The sequence below is a fragment of the Seriola aureovittata genome, chromosome 6 (assembly GCF_021018895.1).
Source record: "Seriola aureovittata isolate HTS-2021-v1 ecotype China chromosome 6, ASM2101889v1, whole genome shotgun sequence".
Taxonomy (NCBI): domain Eukaryota; kingdom Metazoa; phylum Chordata; class Actinopteri; order Carangiformes; family Carangidae; genus Seriola; species Seriola aureovittata.
The window spans coordinates 20,617,194-20,637,438 of record NC_079369.1 but is presented as its reverse complement, the minus strand read 5'-3'; the positions used below and the strand labels follow the sequence as shown (position 1 = coordinate 20,637,438).

The window sequence follows — 20,245 nt, the reverse complement described above, 5'->3', positions numbered from 1 at the left end:
GATTCTCCCGGACTGGACTTTATCATTGAGACTGTCTATGAATCTCTGGGGCTTTGCCACTACACTTCACTGAGCTATAATTCCTTGTTGCCCTTACAGTCCACAGGGCCAGAGAGAGGGGAGGAAAAGGAGAGAGGAGCAAAAAATGGATATGACAATAGAAAGTATTTTTCAATTTGCCATGCTGATTTGCAATTTAATCAACACTGCCACGATATCCACGCAAATACGCGGTGCTAGTCATTTTCACATGAGAAAGGGCTGCTGGGCATCTGTGATTTGTAAATAGCATATTGACAAAGAGAAAAAAACAAAGATTGGACAGTACTTTCTTACCACTAATGATATACTACTTAATATATTAAGAGAGATTAAGCAATACAGAAATTAAAATGAGAAGGCTTACAGGGTCTCTACTGTCATGTGTAGAAGGAACATCAACTTGAAATTGTCAAAAGGTGACAACCTTTAGTAATTCAAGTAAATTTTGAAGTATCTTAATATATAAATAATATCATGCTCATTGTTTTTAGCTTGACTGCATTATACCCATTTATGGATCTTAACTACATATCACTTACACTTTAGTGCGTGACAGTTGACTTGTTGTGTGTATTGTATTCATTACTGGATCAACGTATGCTTTGACCAGGTCTTTCTTGAAAGAGATTTCAATCTCTTAACAGCTTTTTAAATAGATGAAAGAAGGACATAAGAAAGAAAAGAACAGGTGGCATCATTTAAGGCTAGAGCCTGTCCATTTTTTGGGCTAAACTGTTAGAGGTCAGTGTGATTAAATACAACAGGTTCAGACCATGAATATCATGTCTGTTTTTCAGTTTAATTCTATCTAGTAAAGAATTTTGAAAATATCTCCTCCGCTCTGTCTGCACACAGCTAGGATACAACCCATTAATCAGTAAGCACACAGAGAGCCATTATTATTCTTTTTATTATGGAACTTTATATCAAAGTTTTGGTTTTAACGTTTAAAGCTGATGGTGAGAAATGGAAAGCATGGATCCTCTTACTGTTGTAATGAAAAGGGTTGTGATCCATGGGTGTTTGCCTTGCCTCAGTGTGCTTTATTGTCAACGATGAGGGCATCCCTCACTAGCTTTATGCCGTTTTCAGAATGTTTCATCACGCTCCTATTTTTCCTAAGGTTTCCACCTTCACTGACCCCACATCTGCTGCTCAGGAAAGGGTATTTAACCAATATTAGAAGGAAATATCTTGCCAAAAGTGTTTGTGGATCATTAAGAGGCTGCAACTGTTACAAAAACATTAGCATTTGTGAGGTACACTGCAGACAAAAGGTGGCTGTTTTTACAGCCTGTGTATTTTCCAAAGGTTCTTGAAAGAGACAATGCGGTCATAGAAAATATAAACTGCAGATAAACGACGTGACATAAAACTGCAGCCCATGTCCTGTCAAGCTCGGATGGCTTCCAAGCTCAAACTGCCTTAATTTTCACCTCCTGTGAATAGCGCTAACATCCTCTTTCTCCTCTGGCATGATAAAAGGGATATTTTGCTGTGCCTTAATGAGATGGTGTTATGCCTGGTTTATGCCATTTTACATCTTCATGCATTAATGTGTTGAAAATACGACATTGCCTATGGTGGCAAGGGGGGTCTCTATTCAGTCCACAGTTGTCTTTTGTCAAAATGTCTCCAGAAATGATCTGACATAGGCAAACAACATACATTTTGAGACATATTTGAGTCCACTCCTGCTTAGGACACTTCTGGTCTGGCAACCTTGAAAACTACCAATTCACCTCCAAAATTCCCTTTTTCCCAATGAGGTAAAAAGGGCAAGTTTTCGCTCTTTAAGATGGTGGTACATAACCCGTCCACGGAACATAAACGTGTCTGCCAGTTGGGCAAGATGGATGGAGGCCCACATGCTTGCCTTAATAAAAAGGTCTTTAATCCCTCGTCCAGATCTTCTTCCCAAGGAAGCATGATATTAAAGACAGGGAGGGAACTGGGCTTGGTAAACGTAATGGATCGGCAGGAAAGTTTAAAAGCACCAAGGGGGTAGGCCATTATGCAAAACAGGGCTCGCACAAGTAATCTGCGCCCTGTCTCTCAGCTGCCAAAGACAAAGAACACATGCAGAGGCCCTGATTGCTTCTTAAGAAGCTCCCCACACCGCCATGATGGATTCTGGTATTTTGACTGTTAATATGTTTGAATGAAAATTATTTATACATTTCGGTGAGGTTGAGCGCCTCTCCCTGTGATTACTGCCTCTGAAAATGAGAGCGGAGGAGCAGGAAATTTCCATGTCACAGAGACCTGATGTATACTCAGATTATGGGCTGATTGCAGCTCAGATGAGCACCGCGTAGAATCGTTTGCCTGTGCCTGTGACAACTCCCTGTCCCTGACAAGGCCTCTTAGTTTTTCTGGTTATTGATGCATTCTGCATACATGCAATCCACTGATGGTGTCTGCTGCTGGAATATAGGTATGAAGAGGAGACGGGTGGTTGGGAGTGTGTGTGGAAACGGGGTATTTAATACACTCAGAGGCAGAGAGGTGAGCAGCGAGGAGACTATCCTGAATGTTTTTTATCCACCGTTCTACAGGGGAGCTGATCAAAAGTGAATCGTGTTCGAGGGGAATCTGCATGTGTGATGATGATGTCTGGGTAGACATTTATCATACCCTGTGTTCAATGGGGGCAAAAAGGATGTGGAAGAGAGGAGCCAAAACGACCAGAGGGACTGGTGATGAGAGGAGTTCGATTTTTCACACATATAGTTCATTTGCAAAGTGTTCAGATCCCTTCAGTTTTTTCACATTGTTATGTTGCAGCCTTATGCTAAAATAAAAAAATTGAACTTTAGAATTTTTGCAAATGTATTAAAAAGGATAAAACTGAAATATCATACATATTCAGACCCTTTGCTATAACACTTAATCATATTTAGCGCAAATTTAGCTCAGGTGCCTCCCATTTTTCTTGATCGTCTTTGAGATGTTTTTACACCTTAAATGGAGTCCAGCCATGATTTAGAAAGGCACACATCTGTCTATATAAGGTCCTATGGCTGACAATGCATATCAGAGCAAAAAACAAGCCACTCGATTATAGGAACTCCCTGCAGAGCTCAGAGACAGGATTGTGTCCAGACACAGATCTGGGAAGACTGCAAAGAAAATTCTGCTGCATTGAAAGTTCCCAAGAGCACAGTGGCCTCCATAGTTCTTCGATGAAAAAGTTGCGGAACAACCAGAAGTCTACCTAGAGCTGGCCGCCTGGCCAAACTGAGCCATCGAGGGAGAAGGGCCTTGATAAGAGAGATGACCAAGAACCTGACGGCAACTGTGGGTGAGCTGCAGAAATTCTGTATGGAGATGGGAGAAATTTGCAGGACTTTTACTTATATATAAGTATGTTTACATTGTGTTTTACTGGAATGAATGAACCTCTACCATTGCTTACTGTATACTTGACCGGATAATCGTAATTCTACCCTTAACCCTACAACAAAACCTTGAACATGCCCTGAAAATAAATGGTTAAACTTGCATCTTGGCGCACACACACACACACACACGCACACACACACACAAACACACACAAACACACACACACACACTAAACTGTGCTCAGTTTTTATAGTCAACTAACTGGAACCACATCAATAGTCCTGCAGTTCCACTGATAAGCTGATGCAGAGATATGATCAGAAATCCCCAGGATGTCTGTGAGCTCTAATAAACAATAATAAGGATGGCGCTGTCTGAATACAAAAAAACTTTTTTCTCATCAACTTAAACTTTCAAAATTTGGTACTGAGTCTGATTTGTTACTCTAAAACTGTTAGAAACATAAGTGTAATTCTAAAAATATTTCAAAGCAATTTTTCATTTTTCTTAATTCCTGAAAGGTTGACTTTTTGAAGATGAAAGATAATCATCCAACAGTAGCAGGGACTTAAGAAGGGCCTCCAATATCCGCCTCCAAGCTCCAATACATAAAAATGATTGATAGATCCACTTACAGCACAACAATCCCCTGAGAACAATTACCACCGCTTTGGTAATTCTGCAATCATGGCACTTGATCATGGCATATCTAACTCTTCCATCCTGTTTTGGATGATATTCAAGAGAAACTTTTGGCTCTTCTGTTGAAGAAAGACTAATGAAAATATTTCAGTAGCCAACTTTTTAAGCCAATGAAAACCCAGCCAGCATGAAAGCGCTATAGCAGGGATAGTGGAACAGTGCCACTTTGCAGTAAAATGGAATAAGCATTATACCAAGATACAAATTTCAACCCCCCCACACCCCCCACCCACCCACTCACCCACCCACACACACACACACACACACACAGAGTCATGCATGTACACATTCAGTCAGTGCCCTCAGGCATGGGTTCAGTTGTCCCCGTCTCTGTCTCTCTTTTGCGGCCTGATTTGAATACGAGCCTTGTTTTATGGAGGAAGGTAATTGGAAGTTGGTGATTTACTGCAGTGTATACAGGGACTGCATCCAACAAAATATCTGGAAGCAGGGAATAATCGCTTTGTAGCCTGCTGCGGCATTTATCTGGACACAGGTATATTTTAACCACCGGGTGTTGACAGTGTTGACTATTAGCGGGCAAATAAATTATTCAGCACTTACAAGAGGGGGAAAAAATGGGAAAAATCTCCTTTCCACGGCTACAACAGGACAAAGCAGTGTGTAGTGACGGAAAAAAAGAGGCAGTCATTTTTTTCTTCAATTACAAAAGGCAAATATTTATTATTTATAAGTACTTGCCTTGTATGGGCTTAAATGTTATTTATGAACCTGTTGCATAGTGATTTCCAATGTAACTCATTATTTTTAGCTGGAGGGTGTTGTAAAGGAGCAAGGATATATTTAATGACACTCTGCTAGTCGGTGCAATTACACTGTAATCATTATGTAAAATGTCCTATTAATTAAACCAATTTCTGCTAGGGGAACATTCTTTTCTGCAGGGCCTGCGCCTCATTCTTCAGCCGCCTTGCTGCCTCCTGTTTTTCACCAGGCCCCTATTATGTTGTGACTTCACTGCATACATATTTATAAAAGAGATTTTCATTATCCACAAGATTTGGAACCACTTTCAGATTAATAAATAGAACATGCCACAGAGGTTTGAAAGGCAACTAGGTTTCTTTCTAATCATACAATGTTTTGGCTTTTTGATCATTGCTGCAGTGCTGGGTACATTTAAAAGTTGAGAGCTTGCCTTTTTTTTTCCTGAGATGAGAAAAGCACTGAGTGAAATATTGGCTTCTGTTTAAATAATATTTCATGTTTACAGGATGGGATGCTTAATAAAAGCATTAGAGAGAGAAATATGACTGAAGAGAAGACTTGTTAATGCCTATTAGAGGGTATTCAGTAGAGAATGACAGGAAAAATGGGAGACAGGGATGGAGCAATGGTGTTAAAATGAATTCAAATGCAGCTTAATTGTAAAACTGGTGAATTCTCTCTAAAAAGTTCATAATATTTAAAATGCAAGAGGCTAAGCAGAATTCCAAACTTGTCTCCCTTTAAGAAAATGTTGGTGCTTGCAATCATGGCAGGACAGAGCAGTTGACCTGTCTGGCTCTTTATCTGCTGTCCTGGCAGTCCTAACGCTGCTGTCGTGACCAGGGGTCATTGGCACTTTCAATGCTCTTCAGACACAATCTGTTTTCTTTACTTCTTGGCACAAAGGAAACGATTAAGAAAACAATTCAATAGAGAGCGAGAACACACGCACATCTACATTGCAAATGTTGGCACTGGGATGTTTGCTATTCAGACGGCATCAGTTGGGAGAGGCCGTCTTTACAAGAGCACTTATACAAGAGGTCCACTTCTGAATACAATAGTCTACCATGATGCTGTTGAGGGGGATATGTTGATTTTGTGACTGTAGTGCATAACATTAGAAAATTATTTCACTTCAACAGATTTAATGAAGAACGTACTGAAATAAATGTGATAAACAGTAATTCCTTTACTGATGAGAAATGCTGCTTCATGAGATATTGAAAATACAATCAGGTTTTTAAATAAGTAAGCTCCATTACAAGAATAGAAATAGAGCATTAATTTATCCCATCCCACAAGATTTTATGATATTGTCTTCAGCATACCAAAGGAAACTACGGAATCATCAGCAGCCATATCATCCACTAGTTAAAACCACATTATCTACATTAGTTAAAACTAATATGTTGGTGTATGCATTTTGTTCACAATAAAGGATTTGGAGCTGCTACACACATTTGTCATTCAGAAATTATTTTCCGTAACGAGTAAGAATCTAAATCTCTGTAGAGGGTCTTGGGTCTGTAGAAGCTTGAACAGATGGCAACAAGATCTCCACTCATAACTGCCTTGCTGATCTTTACCCATGCAGCTTGCCACGTGTCATGTGTCCATTCATAAAGTTGTTACAGATGACTATCTCAGCATGTGAACCGTGTTTAGCAATGGACAAAGCTGGGAGCACAATGGTCTAGCTCTTATCAGAAGAGAGCACTAAAGCTCCTTGCAAGAGCGTGACTAAAGTGCTGACAGTCTGAGCGGCTTATACGCAAGAGTTGTTAAAGTCAAGACACCTGCTGCTGAAGAGGAAGGCTGGAAGATGATGATGATGATGATGATGATGAACATGATGATGATGATTAAAAAAAAGAGCGAAAGGAGGAGAATGATGAGGTGTGGTTGCAATGAAAGTGCAGAGGGAGGAGGCGATGATCGTTGTGGAGGATAGAGTTGTGAAGTGGGAGGAGTTATTTTGGGCACCCTTTCTTCTAGAAGTAAAAGTCAGTGTTACGTGACTGACAGCTGGAGGACTTCCATTGCTTGTATAGACATGAAGCTCTCCTGGTTGAGGTGTCAGTGCGAACAACTGTGTTAAAAATACCTTCCTCTTTGTTGGAAAATTTAAGGTGCAATCCTGTGTACATAAAGATTTCAGGGGAGAAGTTAACTACAGAAAAAGAGTGCACAGTTTTAATTAAATGCTGGAAGTTTATCCTCTTACACACATAATAAGCAAGAATTCAAACACACCTCAGACATACAGGCACACAGTCAGATTTAAGAGGTTAAGATTATTATCACATAGGCAAGAGGTGGCACCATGATTATCACAGGTATGAATTACAATATTTATACTGCACGCTTTATTTGTGGCTGACAGACGGATGGCAGTGTGGCGTTTTAATCCATTACTTTGCGTCGGGGTGTCAAATTAGGCCGCTTCATTAATACACTATCCACAAGCTAGAAAGAGAGAATGAAAATGGAGGAAAAAAAGAGCTGGAGTGGGAGGAGGGGGCAACTGTACATCAGGGAGAGATTATTATTATTCCGTCCCTCTCTGAGATGAGAGCAAATTATAAGAACATACACCTTCTTCATCTGTTTGGATAAGTGGGGGGCCGGCGCCTGATGGATGACTGTGTTTACAAATGAGGGTGATAATGTTAAGCAGAGGAGCAGTACATACATTTGGCACCAATGAGGCGCTGGCTGGTCTTTCACAACACACACACACACACACACACACACACACACACACACACACACACACACACACACACACACACATTCAATAAAGAGGCAGACTGATGATAAGAGTCCCTTGGCTACCGGATTAGGCAATCTTCCCAACCGGCAGCAGATTGATAGAGTCACTCTTCACAGACGCAATTGTAACGGGGAGGAATAAAGTTTGGCCTGCTGGTATCATCTGTGCTTACTGCCGGCTTGGTGTGAATCTCTGAGGAAGGATAACCTGAGAGAAAGACGAGGCGCAGGACATTTAGCATTGTGTCCTTTGTATCTGTGCAGTGGTGGGCCACCATACAGAACACTGTCTACCAGAAGAGTGATGATATTTTTATTTATTGATTTAGAGCTGAAATGATTGGTTGCATGATTAGTCAATTGACAGAAAATCAATTGGCAACAACTGTATATTTTCACAGGAAAAATGCCAAATATTACCCTGGCCAAGCTTCTTTATAGTATTTTCTTATCTTGTCTTTGTCGTATGTAATAGTAAAGTGATTATCTTTGGGTCTTTGGCTGTTGGTTGGGCAAAGTTAATTGAAGGTGTTACCTTGGGCTTTGGCAAATTGTGATGGGCATTTTTTCACATTTACTAACATTTCATAGACTAAATGATAAAATAATTACCATATTACTTGATACTGAAAATTAATAATGACATGCAGCCATTCATAAAAAGCATACTAAAACTTTTAAGACTAGTGTGAGAAAAATCAATGGCTTGTTTGCCATTTTGAAAGCAATGTAGTACAGTTACTGATTGTAAAAAGACATACTGTACATAGGTTGGAATATATGTTTTGGGCTGAAAATGAAAATAAAAAAGGTCCCCAATGTTTCCCCTTAAATTTCATTCTTTAGTTACACAACATAGAACAATGGAATTACCTTGACTTAATATTAGATTAAAAACAATGCAATAATTACAGTGTGCCATTGTTAACTTTAACTTTTTTTGTGTGTTTACTTGTGCTTGTACTGCATTCTTTATTGTAATTACAACATTATTTAAATTCTACAAGAGCTACAATCACATCTACTGTCGGTCATTGTGATAATCATATTGATAAATCATGACTCATTTTGTATTATTTTCTAAAATCTTTTTTTCTCTCTGATGTACACTATGTTTACTGAAAACATATTCTTTTGATCCTTGACGTTTTGTTTGGAGTCACTTGTGAAAAGCAACTTTTCAGTGTTTGCAGTACCACAGATTCACTCTATTGTACATTTTTTGACACATTGCTGAACAAATAGTGCGGATAGTTTAATCAACAGCCAGACTCTTTGGCTGAAATGAATGAATGGTCCGAGTCAGTCAAGAGCAATCGCTGGCGGAGAGAGGTTAAATGTCTGCATTAGAATGTGTTTGCCCCCCAAGCATGTTAAAGAGCCCTTCTTTCAGGATCCCTCATAATTCCACAGGCCCTAGCATGTCATCTTTCTCCGGGTGTCACAGGAAATAGACTGATGAATCACTTCCTGATGTCACAGCGGTGGACTGGTGACAATCAGCGAAATGATAGTGTCTGCCTGCCTACACATATCTGTAATTGATAGCCCAAACCCCCAAACACTCGCCTCTCTCCACTAGCTATGATGGAACATTGGATTGAAATCACTCCGGATGAGGTGGGGTCTGGGCCATTTGTTATTTACTTCCAGCTCGCTTCACAAAGGCACCCCCCCCCTCTCCCTAAACCCCTTACCAACACTACCACCCCCTCAACCCCCACCCCCACTCACCCCTGCCGCCAGAATTTTTGCCACAAGAACACATTATGGTAATCAGACAGTATGTGTGTATAGGAATCAATCAACGGAAAAGCCCGTAGCAAGAGTTATGACACGGCAAAGTCTGTTTGTAACTTTTGATTAATGGGGAGATCTGCCCTGTTTTTCTGGGTGGAGGGGGATGCAGGACAACCTGCAGGGCCGGTAGGTTCAACAAGGATGGTATCCACCGCTTATGAACCTCCGTTTCAATGTATTTTAGGGAGGGGGGGTTACACCGAAGTTGGCAAACAAGGTTTTAACCCATTTTCTTGACAATGAATGGCTGCACAAAGGTGATGGATGCCATCGCAGATACCTCTCATCAGCATTAACGCCACCTTGGCACTGTCTCTCTCCCTCTCGCTCTCCCCTGTACCTGCCATCCCTGTGCCTGCCTGATTTATAAAGTTGTTATGGCAATTCACTCTAATGTTATTTCCTGCCACATAAATACATATATCTCAGGCAGGTATTATAAGGCCTGTAATGGAGGAGCATCAGGGCTGCTCTGGGGATCCTTTTAGGATATTTGGCAGGATGTTATTGGTTGCGCTGAGAGAAAAACTTACATTAGCATTAATCCTCGAGGTGCAAGATAAAAGACTGCGGGGACTGTTTTATTATCATCAGACAGGCTTTTGTTTTAGCCTCTGCATGTTCCTTTTGTTAAAATGAAATTTTAAAGCACATTTTTATGCTTTGAGTACTATTTTTTTTTACCCTTTCAGTGCTATAGTTTCACAGTACAACAGTTTGACATCTGTACAGTTATTTCTTTACCTCTTTCTGGACAATTTCTGGCCTTTATTTTGATAGTGGATAGTAGAGAAATGAAATGAAATGACGGGAGAGAGATGATGGATGTAGAGCAACATACAGTAAGTCCCTGCCTGGACTCAAACTGGGCATGTTGTGATTACTGTACATGGTCAGTTCCTTAAACATCTGTGCCACCAGGACACCCCATCTGCACAGTTTTTCATTACTAATGAACAAGAATTCAGTGTAATTGCATTACTATTTCAGTTAATGACTATCTTTTCAAGAACAAACTGCACCAAGCCTAAAGCCCACAGAGGCCCACAGTTTTGAAACACCAAATATTTTCTACTCCCAGTTTTAACTTTACCACATGTGCAAACACAAATAATCATCCATCACTCTTTTGTAACTTGTGCAGACATTTAGGTTTGCAAATCCAAGGGGCAAATTGTTTGTGGAATCTCCATTATTCCCTTTTCTAATATTGTCATTAGCAATCAGCTCACTGGGAAAACAGGACTGCAAGAGGTAGAGGAAAATCATTTGAACCTTCGGCCCCGCCATGGATCCCCTGCCGCTGAGGGGGGTCAGGGGTGCCGGTCAGGGTGACAGCTTGGGTCAATACTCAGGAGCTGGTGGAGGATGGCGCTGTGGGGAGGGAGGTAGGGGGAGTCACAAAGGGGAGTTGGAGCAGGTCGCCCTCCCACATAAGCCAGCTTTAAGTTGAAGCCTGCAGAATGTTGAGAAGACAAGTTGTGTGTATGTCTGAGGAAGAAAGTAGGGGGAGGGAGGTATGAGTGATAGTTGCTGACGGTGCCAGCTCAAGCCAGGAGTTCACACACACGCGTACAAGCTAATGAGAGGCGGAGTGGAGGTATTGAAAGGTGTGACGGCCTTGTCAGGGAGTGTCCCTCCCTGTCCTCTGCTGCCAACCTGCTCCCCCCTCCGCCACTCAGAGGGCATGGCACACCACACAAGACTGACACCTGAAATATTGAGTTATCGATACAGTGTCTCTATGTGACACCACGTGTGTGACAGAGTGTGTGCGTCATCGCACGAATGAGAGAGTTATTGATACGATGCCCGTGTAATGTAAGAGCGCTGTGCGTGTGTTTATGTGTGTGTCTATGACTTTTTTTTGTGCATGAGGTGTCACTATATGTGTGATGGAGTTATTGATACTGCGCACTTGGACTCAAACCACCCATCGATTACTACATACGCGACACCTGCATGCAAGTCAGGTAAAACCGGCACGCTTCAGAAACACAACGGATAGGTTTGCTGGCAGAATCCAAAGTTTTCAGCAAAGACATCCAAGGACTTTGAAGATACATGTTCCTGAAAGTACTCCATCAGCTGATGCGTTAACGTTATGGGCTGATTTTATATGTACACAATTGATGACATTTAGGTGATAACATTTGCGTGTGGGCAAAGAAAATGGAGAAAGAGAAGAAAAAAAAAGTTGCCAGTGGGTAATAGAAAAATCCAGAGGTATGATGTCAGGTATGGATGTGAGATATAAAGACATTTTTTTACCAGGCCTATTTCAGCCAGACAGTAGGGGGCTATTTGGAATGGAAGAAAGTAATAACCTCCATTTGTTCCCCCTTGTCCCTCGGCTTATGAAAAACGCCTTTACAACTTGCTTTGCCTTAACTGGGTTTTCTGGGGGATTTTGAAGTTTGGCAACTTGTCACTCGGATTGGAGCTGGTGGAAGTATGATGTTCAGGTCATGGCTTTCTCTGCTAGTTCAATATGTTGCTGTGTGATTGAGGCCTGGTTGGCGAACAGGATTTGGGCTATTAATAAAACCTGAGGTTGGTCTCTGGGCCAGTACATATTGTACTGCTGTTGTCAAAGAAAAAAACCTATAACTTTTTTTTTCATCTATATAAAGCATAAAATATCCTTTAATTTGTTTGAAAGCAGAAGATTTCTGAGTAATTTTCAAAAAAAAAAAAAAGAAAAAAAAGTGAAATATTGGACTTCAAAAGTAGCAGTGTCTATGTTATGTGTTATTCCACATTCTGATCTGGTGCTCTCTGAGCCCCCGGAGAGTTCGGTCAGTCGGCTGAGCTCCCCGCTCCCCCTGTCTCCATCACTATCAATTGTCTTTGAACAGCTCCGATCATCACCTCAATTATCCGTTGTCCTGCCCACCTGATGGGTTTTTTGCCAACTATAACTTCTCTGTGGATGGACAGGGAATAATGACAGCTGAGGCCTGAGCCTGGATAGCAGACTGGAATACAAAGAGGGTGAGTAGATGTAGATGTGGCTGTAAAATTCGGCCTCTCTACCACACACACACACACACACACACATATTGATGCAAAAACACTTACAAAAGACACACACAAACATGAGAAAACATGTACAGTACTGCAGCTGCACATAGACACTCACACAGAGATATCCACAGATGTTGATGCAAGCACACACACACAAAACCCTATCCCACCTCCTCCTGTAGAAAAGCCATTTACTGACCGACCGCCAAGGTGTCAAGCTCTAAAGTGAATCTAAGAACGTGCTTGATGTGTTCTCTCTCTTTCTGTCTCTCCCGCTCTCTCCGAGGCTGAGAGAAACTCATTTACCCTGCAAATCCAAATACACGAGCAGAGTGGGAAAATGTATTCATACCACAGGTGATCTTATTATGGGCGCGGTAAACTGAGCAATGAGAACATCATCCACTGCAAATGACATCTAAACACATATCGACGAAGAAAAAAAAGTAATATCATCTGCATAATCAGAGAGAAGCAGTCAGATACCATCATCTGGGAAACAGAATGAATCGAAAAGTTCAGCACCAGAGCATTGTGCTATTTATGTGTGATTCAATTTAAAGTCAGCAAAGAATCTCTGTGTTGTTAGTGCATGGGAAATATGCGTGCCATGGGCGCTTTAGCTATTAGCCAAGAAAAAAAATCATCCACTGCTTGATACAAATATAGTTCACCTGAAATCACATATGAGATGAGGCAGTGGAAGTGACGAATAATCAGAACCCAATAAAGCAACCAACACAATAAATGCAATTATTACACTATTGCATTATACTTTATTTACAGTCAAGTAATGACACTTGTGTCAATCATGTAGCAGAGAGTAGATACTCAGTAAAGTGACACTTTGCTTTTGCTGCAACTGCATGTAATCCTGAATAGTACTGTTAACGAACCTAAGCCCCCTAACACTAAACCTGACATCATCTTCAATGATCCATTATAACATCTTTACTCCACCCTTATTTACTCATAAACATAATTACAGACTACTTTTCATAATATTAGCCATATTATCTGGACATCTGAATACTAAGTGATTAAAATACAGTAAAACATCTTTAATATATTATTACAATAATAATGGAATAACACTCTATGTATAACAGTGGACGTGTCCAAACCGAAACACCTGAAAGTTGATTAAAAGATATTGTTTGATATGTTTTGAGGCTGATAAAAAATAAAAATGTTGAAGCAACTGGTGGACTCCAAATATACACAGCTGCAAAATACACAGTTCCAAAGTTACTCAGTACATACAAGCTAAAATCTATTAAATCCTTTCTGTGGAATTATGTTTCCAGATATGATTAAATGCTGTGATTACAACTGAAAAAACTACACAAAGAGTCAAAGGTCTGACATAGAATTTGAGGTAATTTGTAATTGAATGAACAAAACCAAAAGCTAGTCATTTATATACAAGATGTGAAACAAAGCACAAGATTGAGTGGCATCTGTATGATCTGAACTGTGGTAGAGCTTTGAAAAAGATGAAGAAAGTCTCAAAAATGTAGTAATACTATATTTCTCTTCATCATATACGATCTAATACCATAATACTTAATATGGTATATGAAATATTTTGTGTATAATAACATTCTTCTGTCCGAAAGTAAAAATGGTTGCCATGCACTGTTGAAATATGAACTGAAATTCTGTGTAAAATTCTGCAGAGGTTATAGTTGGCTCATGATGGAAATTATTATTCTGCATCGTCTCAGGGCCATCCAGCCAGATAGCTAAGCCATTAGCATTTTCCTCTTTGTTCCCATCTATAAACATTTTTGTTGTCCTGAAGGGTCATCTCTGTATTCTTCCATCTCTCCCTTCCTTCGTAATGAATGAGTGTAATTACCAGGCCTGATTGGTTGGAAGGTCATTGGGAATCCTGTAATTTTTCACTTATGTTAAGCTTGTGTTTGTGATGAATGTACCCAACCTTTCTGCATCCCTCCTTAGATTACTCTAGGCATAGAAATGCATCCACAAATTAAGCTGTTCATTGAACACTGCTCCTGGCTGGCCATGAGTACGTTTATACAGATAAACAAATGGAAAGAGGAGGTGCGGTGGTTTTTAATGCCTGGCCTACTGCGGAGGAGGTATATCGTATTTTTGTCTCACTTTTTTTTTTCAGCTTCTCTTGAATAGGCTTTACATTTTACATGCATTACAAGACTATATAAGCTAAAGTTTTTAAATTCATTGAATCTTTTGTCTTTGTATCAACTCAAAGTTTGAGAAAAATATAATAAATTTTATGGTATTTCTGCTGCCAAAGAGAGTAGCAACGACGATAATTTTCCAGATTCAGACGCACAATTTTGTGAGCACATGGCATGTACCATAGTCCACTTAGTTAAAATGTTTTGTATTATTATGGGATGCTGTACATTAATTTTCACCTCAGGTCTTGTTCAAAGATAACTGATCAGCTACTTGGGAATGTTTGAGGCTGTTCTTGTATTGAATTTAATTGGGATTTGGATTTTAATTGAATTTTCAGGGATTCCTGTTATTTTATTCACCCCTAACAATCAAACTCAAAAAAAAAACTCTCCATCTCTACTCCTTCCTTTCTTTTCAGTCTCTGACTAAAAACTCCCTCTTTGGATCTTCACGTCTTTCTTGTTTGCCCTTCAAAAGCAAGGGAATATTTTGCCCAGACCTTAACCCACCTCCATCTCCCTTAGTTAATTTTCCCATTTTCTAAACTTTTCTTCCCCTCTTTGGACCTATAATCCAAGTGTTTGGTTGAGGTTTCTCTTCTGTCGGTTGAATTAGTGGCCTGTCAGAGATGGTTCTGCTGCAGGGCGCTGGCAGCTGCCCCACTCACTCCACAGCCTATCAGCCTCACATTCAGCTGTCCATGAAGGAGGGGTGGAAGGACAGAGGGATCATTGGATAGAGAGAGAGAGAGAGAGAGAGAGAGAGAGAGAGAGAGAGAGAGAGAGAGAGAGAGAGAGAGATCAGGCTTCAGAGGGCCAAAGGACGGAGGGATGTAGTGATAGAGAAGAAAAAGGGATGGGTTCTTGATGGGAAGAGGGAGTGGAGAGGTATGGCTGAAGAATGGATGGATGGAGTGGAGGAGTGCCTCCGCTTAGGGGCCCTGTGGCCGAAAGCCAAGCGGTGAGTCAGTGGAGGGGCGCAGAGGCTATACTCTCCTTGTCTTCCTCTCTTTCTCTTTCCTTGTTTCTTTCTCTCCTCCCGTTTCTTTTACAATTGCCTTCCTGGTAGACTCCTCCTGGGCTTCTTTCTCTCTCTTTCTTCTCTCTCTTTTCACTCTCTCTTTTCTCCCACAATCAACCAGCTGACAGGCAGACTGGGGCCATGATGGACGATGCCCTCTCTGAGTCCGACAACATTTTCTCTCAGTCCCCGAAGCAAGATCGGGCAGCATCAGAGGGAGGCAAGCGCTGGCCTCTTTCAGTGTTTGTGAGGTCCAATTGCTGTGTTCAGTCACCCCTCTCACGACCCCCATATCAGCTGCGCTGGGCTTGTGCAAACTGGAGCTGACCACACGGCCCTGCCTTCTCAAAATCTGCACACTGGCCATGCCACGGCGAGTGGACAACATTTAACCACACTTCAACTCTGTGACTTTTCTCTCTTTCTCTTTGTCACAAGGAGCAAAATGGAAAAAAATAGATTGTAAACAGAAGCAAAACTTACATATAAGGACATCTAGACCTGTCAGATGATGAGGAGATTTCCTCCGTCAGTTTGAAAACACATTCACAATAATAATATATCTCTTTATTATATTCACGCTTGCAGATTCCATATTATCCTCTTAAAAATACATAAATCCCCAGATCATAATTAATATCAATGATTCAATTAGGTTAAATCCTTAATTTACCAACAACTATATAATTAATTGGTTAATTAATTTAATTTCCATTTTATCAATATGGTAAATGTTTTGCAAAAACAGAAAACAACTTTGTTTGTTAATTTCAAATGTTACTACAAGGTTTCCTGCAGCATGAAACAAAAAACAGCCATAACTTAATTCAATGTCATTAATTTGATAATGCTTAATCAATGAGTCCCGCTGTGTTAAAAGGTCTAGTTGAAACATTGATTACTGTCTTTCAATTCTTCCTCGACAATAAGCTAGGGGAGGAGGCAACTTATCATTATTGGCTTTAAAATGCTTTAATCTGCGCTTCCCGTGATGTATTCGTGGTGTAAAAATTGGAGGAGGGTGCAGACTTATTATTGCTAAAATACCGAGTTTACCCCCTCCACACATACACACACACACAATGTTGGTACACCTCAACCACCCACCCCCCACCTCCTCAGGCCCCCAATCCCCAGCCTTAATCCAATTTGTTCAGTCCCCCTGTCTTCTGCTGGCACAAAATTAAAGGCCTGCTCCCACAAAAACACCTCACATTTCCAAGGTATTGGCTGCCCTGCAAGACTAGAAACTTCATTTATTCTGGCTAACTTCTCAATTATCTTCCCAATAGTGGAGACGTGTAAAAAGTACAAAAATCAATAGGATTCCATTCCCCTCGTATTGGAAAGGGGAAAATTAATGAGATAGGACACTCTCTTAATCAGAAATAAATGTTTTAATTCAGATAATGACATAGTTTTCCCTTGCAGAAGGATGACAAATGCCGAGGTGCTGCGAGCCCCACCAAGAAGCCGTTTCAATTTTATTGTAAATATAAAAGGTATTGATCTGAGAGATGTACAAACCCTATTGCTTACAAAAGCCATTCAGGGGGACTGGGAAAACTATTAAGCGGCGGGTCAGAAATCAATAAACAACACTAAGAGGTGGCTGTGCCTGCTCTCTCTGGCAGGTCTGGAAAGCCAAATGGCAGAGTTAGTGACAGGCAGCTCAGTGGCGAAGCAATGTTAAGGATGATAGGGTCAGCTGGTTAATGTGGCAAGGGCCCTGACAGGTCGGCAGCCCACCTCGGAGCTGGAGGCCTGACAAGCTGCCATTTAAACAGACACTGACTCATCAGCCTGTCGCTACAGTTAGTGTTTCACTGTGGTGGGCCTCGGCTGACAGGAGCCATTCTGCTCTCTCTCTTTCACTTGATTCCTCTCTCCTTTACTCATTTTCTCTCTATTCATATTTATCTCTTTTTCACTTTAGCTGTGTGCTATTATTTTATTTTTGGTCCGTTCATTTCTTTTCATCCTTTTTGCTCTCTTAGTCCTCAGTTATTCATAAGTCTCTTCCCAGGTTGCTTTGCATCCACTTTAGACCAGGCGGGCAGCAGTAGTTACATATGCATGTCTGATGTCGGAATAAACCACTGGGAGAGAACAAGCTGTTTGGATTTGGATTGCTGTGGCTTGAATGAATAAGGTCAATACACTGACAGCTGACAGTGCTGTCCTGTTTAAACAAATTCATTATATCAAAAGCTAAGATTTGACTCCCTTTCCTCCTTTTCTCATATCCCCTGCTCTTTTTTTGTTCTCTTCCACTGAATGCAACTAAATTGACAAAAAAATAAAACAAATGTGTGTAGCATCCATTTTGAAGACTGTGACAGGATACAGACAAGCTATTCTCAGATGTTTTCTGTGTTGTTTAAACATTTACTGCTGCAGTATTGAGTATCTGATGTTTTAAACATTAAATGGTGGTTGCTGTTACTGCGACTGGAATATATAGATGTTTTTCTGATATTTAGAGTTCCAACAAAACCAAACAAATGTGTTTGATAATTCAAACAGAATCCTACAGATGGACTCTGGGGGGCCAATACATACAGGTGCCTGGTGGCAGAAAGGTTATAGTGGGGCTGGGGATGGATTGGTGTTGATTTAAGAGCAGGAAAGGGAAAAAGTTGGGCTGTCTGAGCAGTAATTATGGGGAAAAGCAGGCGGCTGACCAGCGAGCCAGGTCAGATGACTTAACCTCAGATCTATGCACTCCATTGGACTGTTGGAGGGTCAGGGCCCTCCGGCACCTCTCACATCTCCAGCCTACTGACATCAAAGCCACGCAACAGGACACTGTATTTTAGAAAGTGAACCTTCTTGTTATTTTAATAATACACATTTCACATTACAAATGTTTTAGACAAAAAGTATGAGAAGGAGAATGACAACGCAGCTGAGAGACAAAGAGCAAAGAGTACAACAAGGCTATCACTGTTTGAATCCGAAACACGTCAGGAACATGGACCCGTTGAGCCACTGGGATGCCACAGCAAAGCTATCTTAACAAACATTGTAAATTGATAAATCATTGAAAGACGCAGAGGGACTGTATTTGCAGGGGGATGCTAAGCAGGCTTAGAGAGGATCAGTCTGTGAGTATTGCCATCTTCAGCAGGGGACATCCGCTACATCCACCAGACAGATAGATAAATAAATCAAGGTGTATGCGTCTGTATACAAATGAGTGAGCCTGTAAAAGAGAGACCGAGAGGGTGGCTGGGAGTCCAGATGGGAAAGTGTAAAATAGGTATAGAAGGGGATGTCAGAGAAAATCCCACGCCATCTCCCCTTGCGTTGGAACGACGATGATGAGATTTAGGAAGGGTCAATGGCACCTATCAGTAGGTGAAGTGTTTAGTGGGAGTGTTTCTCCACCCCCCTCCTCCTGGAGTGTCATCCCGTGTCACTCTCATCTCCCCAGGCTGATGATGAGGGGGCTGGGGGGACCCAAGGTGCTGGCTCCCTGCTAGGGTGTGGGTCATTTGACCCCGCTGTGTAATTCCTGCCTAATGCCCCTCATACGAACAAAGCCTGCATCCGTGGCACACTCAGACCCCACTTGACCCCCGCAGCCCAACACAATGCAATTGGCCGTGTCATTATATCAGGCCGGCTCTGTCCCATCCCTTCCTACATGCAATGCGGGACTGTATAAATTGATTTCTAGCTGCTGGTAAAGCACCTTTGCATCTCTTCCACCGACGTGGGGAAAATGAGAAAAAAAATGACAAGGCAGGAAAGGTCATCTGATATCTTAGATGATATCCAGGGAAAAATGGGTCTAAACAGTCAGGGAAAAAATATTTATCTACAGCTCCATCTGAATTTCCATTTAACACCAGCAGCAGCATCTCCGTCTGAAGAAAATGGTGTTTATCTGTAGCGGCTTTAGCAGACTGTTACTACAAACCAATGCAAATAAACATGTAACATATTGGGAATAAATTTGAATAATATTTTCCTGTAGATTTTTGTATGCATTGGCATTCAAATTACTGCATCAAATTATGAATACTCAATTCCTTTAATTTGTTTATTAATAGATGTCAAATAAGAACCTATACTACTTTGGAGTTTACAATATTTTGCACAAAATATAAGGGTTTAAATAGTAATTACACTTCATCTGCATGTTTCATATTTTACTTACAACTGTAACAGGTACAAACTTAACACTAGGGTGCTTGCTTTTCTTTTTGTTTTATAGCAGAACAAACTCCTCATTTTTCATGGCTCTGATGTATATGGTGACCGTGACTAGTCCATAACTCAGGCTAAAGAACACAGGCACTTTCCCCACTTTTGTTGTCTCACCAAAGAGAAGACCTTGCACGGCATGGCACGGCACAGCGTGCGGCTAGGGGAGAGACAATTTATGATCTGGTGACACCAGCAGAGGGGGTGATTTATAGTTTAATTTGCTGTGGTAATGGACAGAGGATAATAACATGTAAAATATTAATCAATGTGTAGCAACAGCAGACATCATTTGCTAAGCTTGTTATCCGCTGCTCTGCCCCTGACAGTGAACAATTAAACTGACATGAGGAAAACAAGGCGTTGAGTAGGCATACATGGGCCAAGCCTATAGGGCAAAGGGGGGGGGGTTCAAAGT

General features: G+C 41.0%; 1 long non-coding RNA gene across 1 annotated transcript in view; it reads right to left on the bottom strand.

Annotated features, from left to right (window-relative positions):
* Window positions 1-10,160: 10,160 nt before the first annotated feature.
* Window positions 10,161-20,245, bottom strand: part of LOC130171129 (uncharacterized) — a 50,248-nt gene continuing 40,163 nt past the window's right edge. Inside the window, exon 3 of the long non-coding RNA XR_008828081.1 lies at window positions 10,161-10,849. This is a non-coding gene — a long non-coding RNA (uncharacterized LOC130171129). The remainder of the gene's footprint in view (window positions 10,850-20,245) is intronic.